This window comes from Polypterus senegalus, chromosome 8, assembly GCF_016835505.1.
Source record: "Polypterus senegalus isolate Bchr_013 chromosome 8, ASM1683550v1, whole genome shotgun sequence".
NCBI classification, from domain to species: Eukaryota; Metazoa; Chordata; class Cladistia; order Polypteriformes; family Polypteridae; genus Polypterus; species Polypterus senegalus.
The window spans coordinates 1430566-1439930 of record NC_053161.1 but is presented as its reverse complement, the minus strand read 5'-3'; the positions used below and the strand labels follow the sequence as shown (position 1 = coordinate 1439930).

At 36.1% G+C, this 9365-nt stretch overlaps 1 long non-coding RNA gene across 1 annotated transcript; it reads left to right on the top strand.

Annotated features, from left to right (window-relative positions):
* The first annotated feature begins 453 nt into the window (after positions 1-453).
* Positions 454-7556, top strand: LOC120533583. The gene is made up of 3 exons (XR_005634557.1): positions 454-1224; positions 1935-2018; positions 7137-7556. It is a non-coding gene; the product is annotated as an uncharacterized LOC120533583 (long non-coding RNA).
* Positions 7557-9365: the final 1809 nt, after the last annotated feature.

Sequence of the window (9365 nt, the reverse complement as noted above, 5' to 3'; positions counted from 1 at the left end):
TGGCCTAGTGGCTAAGGTGGTAGAATGTAAATCATAAGGTCGCAGGCAATAAACCTATAAGGAAGACAATTAACGTGCCAGCCATCAAGCTGCAGAACTGCAGAAGTAATTGTACTATAGACACTTAATGGTTTGTGTGCCAATTTGGTTGTAAATTTCACTTCAAAATAATTTCTTAAGAAGTGATGTAAGTCGCACAGCTCACTGAACAGATTTTATGTGTTTGTTCACAAATCTACATTCAATTCTACTTCAAACAGGGATATTCCTTGTGCTACACATCAACACACCTTGCACCCGAGCAGATCTGTGCCCACAGCTGGTAACCTCATAGCTACTCCCTGCTTCACCTCACAACCTTCACTGTAATCAGAGTTTAGATATGGCGGAGATGCTTAGTGCTTTGATTTTGGGATACTCAGGGGGGCTTGATGCTGCTGGCAATGCCTGGGGCCAGGCCATGTCCCTCAGGAACATTTGAGAAAGAAAGGCCATTTTTTAATGAGGGCAGCTTGCGGCCAGCTTTTGTGAGGAAGCTCTCCACCCTTGCTTTTCGAGTCTCCCTTTGAATCAAAAAGCCAAAAGCACACTTTTCGGCAGCTACCTCCTGAACATCCAGCAAAGCAAAACATGTGTAAACTCAATGGTCTGCTGACATCACATGCTTTACATGGTGCAAAAATGGCGATGGTGCTTTCAGTGTCACAGAAGGAATCATCTGGAAAAGGAAACATTATTTGCGAGCCTGTCATGCTTGGTTTCTAATTCACCAGTCCACCACCCCATCAAAGAGGTTTTTCAATCAATCTTTTTTTTATCTAGCACTTTTCATTGGGGCACACCATCCCAACGCATTTTCAAAAAGCAGTTCAGCTTACTGAGATCTATATTCCCATAGACAGAGTTAATTGAGTTCAGATGAGGGACTTGCTTCAAGCTGGAGTGAGTCAGACGTGGGATTTAAAAGTCCATCCATCTTTCATCTAGTTCAGTGTTGCAGGGAGCTGGAACCTATTCTGACAACGCTATGATCAGGGCAGCAATCAACCCCAGATAAGATGCCACTCCATTCCAAGAGACAAACAGCTGCAGTTATCCACTTAAGAGACATAAACTAATCTAACACTCTCAGCTTTAGAATATCGGAAGAAGCTGGAAGAAAACATTGCGGAGAGACAACAGGATTGAAATGAACCTGGATACTTGGAGATATGAGCCAGCACTGTAAGTAAAGCACCACAGTGCCAGGAGGGGTTTTGAATTCTACATTATTTAAGTAAAATCCAAAATAATTTTTATAAGCTGAAACTTTACATATGAAGTGAGCAAACTTTAAATAAACAATCAAATGACCCCAGCATGAAGGACCCACATACTGAAGGCATACAGATTTTGAAAATATCTGAAACCCTATCTTGCTAGAATTCTTTTTAAATTCAATAGTTAATAACTAAAAAAAAAAAAGAAAAAAATGAAGGTAACGCACCACTCTTTAGATTCTACCTTTTTTGCAAAGCAGTTATAAAACCAATGGCCTGTACGAATTATGGCCTGTACGATTTGGGAAGTCCATGGCCATTTTTGGGCACTACCAGTTCATAGATGGGTGAGTGATAAGCTTGTTGATGGCCTGGTGCTAAGCAAAAGTTTGAAAGTACAAGAAAATCTCCACAACAGCTTGGGGCTTAGCAGACATAACCATGACACCTTGAGCGTACGTTATTGGCAAAAATGTGTGGGTAAGATTGTATGTGCTAGTGTTAATGAAGTTTTTGCAGTTGCTTCAGCTTTTATGGCTTTCAGTATCTTAGCAATGAGAGATCATTGTTCATTTTATATTTAATATGTGCATTTAAAGTCTTTTGAAACATAAAATTTGAAAGAGGCTGTTTGGCTGAATTAATATTTTATACTATGTTTTATTTTTATTGCAGTGAAATTAATGTCATTTGCAACTGGAAACCTTTTTGATTGTGTTATCCATCCATCTATTTTCTAAACTCACTTTGGGATCTGAGGTGAGGCTGGAGCTTATTCCACACAACATAGGGTAAAAGGAAGGAACTAACCCTGGAGTGAATGCTAAGTCAATCATTGGCCACACTCATGCACCTATTTGCACTAACTTCGTATACGTGTTTTGGGGTGGGGAAAGGAAAACCAAGAGAAAGGCCCACAGAACATGCATAACAGTCTCATATAGCAATAATAGAATAATAAACAGGCAGAGTTAAGAAATGACAAAAGTCTAATGTGTACCCTGGCATTAAATTCTATATTTTAGAATATGAAGAAATTCAGAATTTAATAACACACCATTGGCACTGAGGCAGAGAATACTGTAAGCTGTTTTCTGTATAGTAGAGAGAACATCTATCTATCTATCTATCTATCTATCTATCTATCTATCTATCTATCTATCTATCTCACTTACCCTTTTGAGAGAACATGTCTGCTTCCTTCTCTGTCTATCTCTGAGTCAAATCTCTCTATTATCTCTTCTCTGAGGTATTACTCCTCAGAGTCAATTTACATCATAGAGTCTCTGCTGTATTTTAGGAAACATTTGTACTGAAAACTTTCCATTGCAACAAAGCTGGTAGGTGTTTGCTTTGGTTTTACAGTTGTGATGCTAACAGAAAACAACCACATATACAATATTCAACATAACGTGACATTATATACAACAGACAGATTTATGGCAGATGAAAATTAATGTAAGTTAATGTGGTGTATTACACACAGTAAGTGAAAATGTTACATTTGAATATGCAGTGTTAGGTCTGAAATTTGGAAGTATCCTCTGTTTGAGAAGGATGAGGAGTCTTAGTGGATTCATCGCTATCTATATCAAGACAGTGTACAGAAATAACCAAGAAAGCTAATAGGATGTTAGGTTATATATCATAATGTGTGGAGTACAAGTCAAAAGAAGTTATTTATAAGCCATATAACTTACTAGTGAAGCCTCACCCAAAGTATTGTGTGATCTCCATTTTGTAAAAAACACATAAGAGCTACAGAAAGTTAAGAGATGAGCACCTAGGTTTATTCCAGGAATAAGAAGTTTGAGCTATGAGAAGAGATTGGAAGAATCAAATGTTTTCAGTTTAAACAAATGTATATTAAGTGGTAACAGTAACAAATGACAATATGATACAAACTAAAAAAATACATAACCAATGTCATAATGTTTGCTACTTAGCTTACTCATTTTGTAAAGAAAAAGATGAAGTATGTGGAGTAGGCATCATTGTCATTGTTTCTGTGCATCTCCATCTATTTCATTCTCTTTTTCTGCTGTGGTACACCATATCAATCAATCAATCAATCAATCAATCAATCACTTAAATACCACACTTTCTGAGCACTCTCAACAGTTACTTTCCAATGCACCGTTCAGAAGAAGTCTGTTTAAAATGGCAATGTAGTCATAGAAGTTTAGGACAGTCCAAGTTTAATCATTCAAGTAGTGTACTAGTCAGTAATATTAATAAATAGCTGCAGAAACAGACACCTAGCAATGGGATGAAATATAATAATGTATGGTGGTGCAGTGTTTTTCCATGGTGCATAAAGCTTGAGGAGAGTGGGCTCAAATCCCTGCATATCTGGGTTGCTGTCTATGTAGACTTGCATGTTTTCACTCAGCTTTGTCCATTTTTGTCCCACATTCCCCAAAAACTTGTGTTAGGTTAATTGACCACACTTTTGTGATTTTGCATGAAAGAGTGTGGGTGTGTTTGAATATGCCATGCTATGAAGGGATGGTTCATGCATTGTGGTTGATGATATCAAGATGGGGTCTTCCTCCCACCACTGCCATTGAATTGAATGTATGTGTATGGAAAATTAACAAATGAATGAAATTACTTATTAGCAAGGAGGAATCAGAAATAATAATGGAATCAGTAATAGTCCAAATATGGTTATTTTAAGACAAGGAGCATTTGAATAATATGGTTTTATATAAACATGACATTATGGCAATAACAGAAACTTGCCTGAATATAACAAATGAGAATCATCATACTACAAATGTCTTTCTTTTTATTTTGAAAAGGCCGGAAAGTTTAGAAAACTGGAGGGATGTCTTTAAAAACCTAATTGAATATTGAAGTACTTCTAGTTTAAACTGGAGATGAGACAAATCTTATTGAGGTTTGTTGTATAGAGTGTGATACAGCATTAGGAGTGTTTTATAGATTACCCCCTCAATATAAACAGTAGTATTAATATGTTATTTACAATAAATATAGGTGGGCACATCATAGTAACATGATTCACGATTCACTTAAATCTTACAAAACGCTATTAACTGAGTACAGACTTACATGACGTGCACAGATTTACAAATTTAATAAAGCAACAGCGTGGTCTATTATTATACAAAATTTACCTGCATAAACACACATATCTAGTTAAGTAAACAGTACTACACAGATCACATTCTTTGTTTAAATTGTATTTGAAGAAATGCTAGTTGAAGTGTCAGTTAACTAAAGATAAGGCTAGAGAAGAGAAAAACAAAACCTCAAGACAACAGCATTCCTGAAGAAAATAAACCTCTGGGTAGGGGGTCCATGGTCATTTACACCAGGCCAATGAAACAGTTCTGCTGGCACAGATCAACTGGCCATTTTTCCACTTTCGAGGATTGTGCAATATCATACACCACACTCCAAAGGTAATAACTCAAGTGTAACACAATGATCCTCTGCTACAACTGCTCAATTCAAAGGTTCCCAGTCACAATGACGTCACATTGCAGTTGGTTAAAAGAGCAGTGGCATCAAGAGCTACAGCAGGAAACCAAAAAGAAAAACAGAACGGTGAAGGGTTAGTAACAGATGGTAACAATTGCCAAACTTTTATTTTTTTTGCATAATCAGTAACTAAACAAGGTTATGCTAGATAAAACTAGATAGTCTTCTGTTTGGTTTGAAACGTGGAGACCAATGAGCTAACACACTAACAGGCACTGTTTGGTGGCCCTTTAGCTAAAGGGTTGGACTGCCAATGTACAATAGGTTTAATTTTGCTGTAAATTTTGGGAAGGATAGTATCTTGTTATTGCAATCTGTGCTGCGGGATGTATGCCTTAATAAGCTAAATTAAATAAATAGGGCTCAAGCCTTTTAATGTAAAGGTTAGATGGAAGATTTAAAAAAAAAAAACAGCTCTTAACTTAGCTGTGATCCAATCAGGAGATTTTAAAACGGAACTTACTTCACCAGATGATTTTAACCCTAGGAATGATCTTACGGCAGCATTTTAAATTAACTAAAAAGCTACAACTAGAAAGGCTTAAATAGCCAGTAAATAAAGCACATCAGTAGTCAATACTGCATGAATTAACTGCTCAAGTTAACATTTCTACATCATGCATAATGAGGAAATATTTTAATGTTCCCTTTTTTTCTAAGTTGCAAAAAGCAGGTCTAATTCAATGTGAAGTTTATTTGATAGAAGAGTGTCAAAGTCAGCGCCTAATTTGCATGCTGGTTCACCAAAACTGAAATTCAGGCTCTCTGGGTTAAAAATCGACACTTTCTTGTTGCTGTCTGCTTCATTCTCACCAACTAATGGAATTTCTGTTTTTCCATGTTTAAAGATTGTTAGTTATCACTCATCCAATGTTTTAACTCAGTGAAGCAATTAATATAAGAAACAATTGGAAAACCGTCTCTAGGTCTGACTGCTAAATACAGCTGAATGTTAGCTGCGTAACACGTTTATTACATTTTAAACTGTTTTTGATAAATATAGGTTATCATTTGAAAACAGAAAATGATATAAAATTTCTTTATGTTTTGTATTATTAAAGAAAGATTTTAATCTCAGTATAGCATTTGTTTTTTTGGTATTGATTGGTGTGAATAACACTGTTGAAATTTTCTGTTAAATCTAAAATCATAATAGTGGATTTGGGAGGGCAAGAATTAATAGTAGTGATTAAATATGATTTTGTAACTCAGTATGTTGAGTACCAATATAAGGGAAAACCCATCTTGATTTGACTTGTAATAATTAAAACAGAGTTCAGAGTACAGAGGTTATTGAATTGTTAGGTTACAGTGTTCATAACATTACATATTTCAGTGTTTTGACACCTCAAGTTGTTAAATACTCTAATGTTTTAAATTGTTAGACTGAATTAGATTAAAAGTAATGCTTGAGACAGTACAAAAAAAAAAAAAAAAAACTACCAAAAACAGAAGCAAAGGAATAACACAGGTTATTAAGTAAGTGTAGAGATCAGAAAAAATATTTAACAATTGACACTTTATTACAATGAATATGTTATGAAACTTTCAAAATGGAAAAGCTAAAACTGTAAAGAATCATCATAAAGACATAACAGGATTTACTTATTATTTCAAGTACACAAAACAAGAAAGCAATAACCAAACAATGAATAATTTCAAAAACTTAGTTACAGCAATAAAAGAAATTATTGAAACTCAACTGCTAAACTGAAAAAGGAAAAGGTAAAAGGAGATTTAAAAAGAAAAGGTGAGGTTAATTAATAACAAACAAAAAGGTGATTCATATACAATAAGCCATAAATAGAAATATTGCCTGAATGCAAAAGCAGGAGTCAAAATAAGAGAATTCAGAATTACAAAATATCTCTAAAGACACAAATATAATGAGATGGGATTTTGACACATTGTGATTTCAGTTTTGCACTTATTTTTGTGAAGCTGTCCATTTTCATCTGTTGAATATTTTTTATTAGTATGTTTAATAAGTTACTGCATGTCTGTTTTGGATTTTCATTTTTTATTACTGGCACTACTATTTTGTGAATTTTTGCAGGGCAGTGGCTATTTTGTTTATGGTTGTTAAGCCTGTTGTTTGTCACATGACATATTATATCACCCCCACCCCCCAACATGTTTATTTAAATAGCAACAAGCTACTCTTATCATCCAAGTTTCTAGATATCATTTGGGATCAATGTTAGCAATGTGTTTAATTATTCAAAAACTAAGAGACTATGTCTGTTTCTTGATGCTGATTTTTGTTTTGTGTGTCTTTAATATTTTGGTTTAAATAATTTTCCTGCCTTTTGATTTTGGCCTGTTTTAAACATCGATTCTCTGTTTTTCTCCTCTCCTTTTTATCAACAGCAAACTGAAAATAATTAACAATCCACAGGACATGAGCTTTGCACAGATTTATAACTGACATCATAACAAAATGCTAGCAACATTAATAAAAAGCCCTGCAAACTACTAAGACCGTTGATTAAAAAAGACCATAGAGGTGAGAACAGGTTGCCGGGTAAAACACAGATGCTTACTGAAGACACACTTCCAGTGCTTTTGTTGTCTGAAGATAATCAGGAAAGATGCTACGTATTTTGAGGAGGAAGTAAAATCGACTGATGGAAACAATGGAATTGCACTTAATCATGTCTTATCATTTTCTAACCTGCTTAAGTCTAACCAGAGTAGCAGGGGGTGCTGGAGACTATCCCAACTAGCACAGGACGCAAAGTAGGAACAAACCCTGGACAGTGTGCCAGTCCATCATAGGGTGAACACACACACTAGAGCCAATTCACACAACCTGCATGTCTTTGGACAGTGGATGAGAACAGGAGCACCTGGAGAACACCAGACACAAGGAGAACATCCAAACACCACACAACAGGATTTGTGATGTAAAGCCTGGTCTCCTTTCTGTGAGGAAGTAGTGCTATTACTGTGCCACCATGCCATCCTGATTTAATTGTGTTTTTAGTAAAAAAATCTCATTATGGGAAAAGATTGACTTTGTCAGTTATAGGCCATCCATCCATCCATTATCCAACCCGCTATATCCTAACACAGGGTCATGGGGGTCTGCTGGAGCCAGTCCCAGCCAACAGCCAACACAGGGCACAAGGCAGGAAACAAACCCCGGACAGGGCACCAGACCACCGCAGGGCGAGTTATAGGCCAGTTATCCTAATTTATATCATAAGTTGATTAGTAGAAGCAATTGTACAAACAAGATAGGAAAAAATAAGATACAGCATTGTTTTAAATGGAAGATTCATCTTCACTTATTAAGGAGAACTGTACAAGGAAGCAACCCGAAATGACTTATAACAGTAAAGTGAATGATTTTACAGCATTTACCTTCACTGTTAAAATGCTTTACGTGCACTTTTTGACACAAGGTTATCATCAAAGTGCCACAAGTGGGTATCCAGGGTGTTGTGGGCAAACAGGAGCATATTGTCTTAAATAGAGAAAGTGACCAAAGATGGGGCATTTTTCTCCTTTTAGTTAAGAAATATCCAAAATGGCGTTAAGCTCAGGTCTGGGATAGCTGCTTTTGTAATTTATATAAATGATCTAAACATGAAGAAAGATCATCAGATTTCCAAATGACATTAAATTAGCTGGTTTACCAAGCACCTACAGCTAGACCTGAATAAATCTTAAGTTTAGACCAATGTATGGCAAATGGTAAATATATAAATAAATGCAAAATATTACACATTCTGCAGTGGGCTGGCGCCCTGCACGGGGTTTGTTTCTTGCCTTGCGCCCTGTGTTGGCTGGGATTGGCTCCAGCAGACCCCCACAACCCTGTAGTTAGGATATAGCGGGTTGGATAATGGATGGATGGATGGTATTACACATTGAAATGAAAATAATTAGATGTAATTACAAAATGAGTGGTCTGGTGATTGAAGCACCTTATAAAGAAGCATTGGAGGTCAAAGCGGTCACACCACTGCTCACAACCTGACAGTATCTGCAAGAAAACATCCTGGAACCTGGGTAACAAACCAAAACAGATCCTGCTTAAACTCTGTTGAGACTCTTTGGTGGCATTTTGAGAGTACTGTGTGCAACTTTGGTCTTCATCATACAAGAAGAATATAAAGCACCAGCAAAGAAGAATTGCTAAGACTGCAAGACTGCAGAAAACATTGACATTTTTGGGGCTCAAAAAAGTTAAGCCTGAAATATTTAAATTTTGAAAGGAATAAGTAAGGTTAATACCAGCTAAAGTTCTTCAGCATGGAAGGCCATGATGGTGATGGCTCCATGGCAAATTTCTAGTTAATATTAGAAAAAGTTTCCTGAAAACCTGTATTAGAAAAGTGTCAGAGTATGAATTAATATTTTTTCCTAAGACATCCTCAGCTAGAAACTACATTTTTCAGTGAGAAAACTGTTATATATATATATACACATGGGGGCTCTGCCCCCTGATCACTTTGCTCACCAACCCTCGGTCAGGTGCTATGCACCAACCACTTCGCGGCTCTGCCTCTCACTTATGAGTAAGCAGATGTACAATTTGTTATTTTCATGGGAACTGTTACATATACATAATAGAACTAACTGTTTTACATT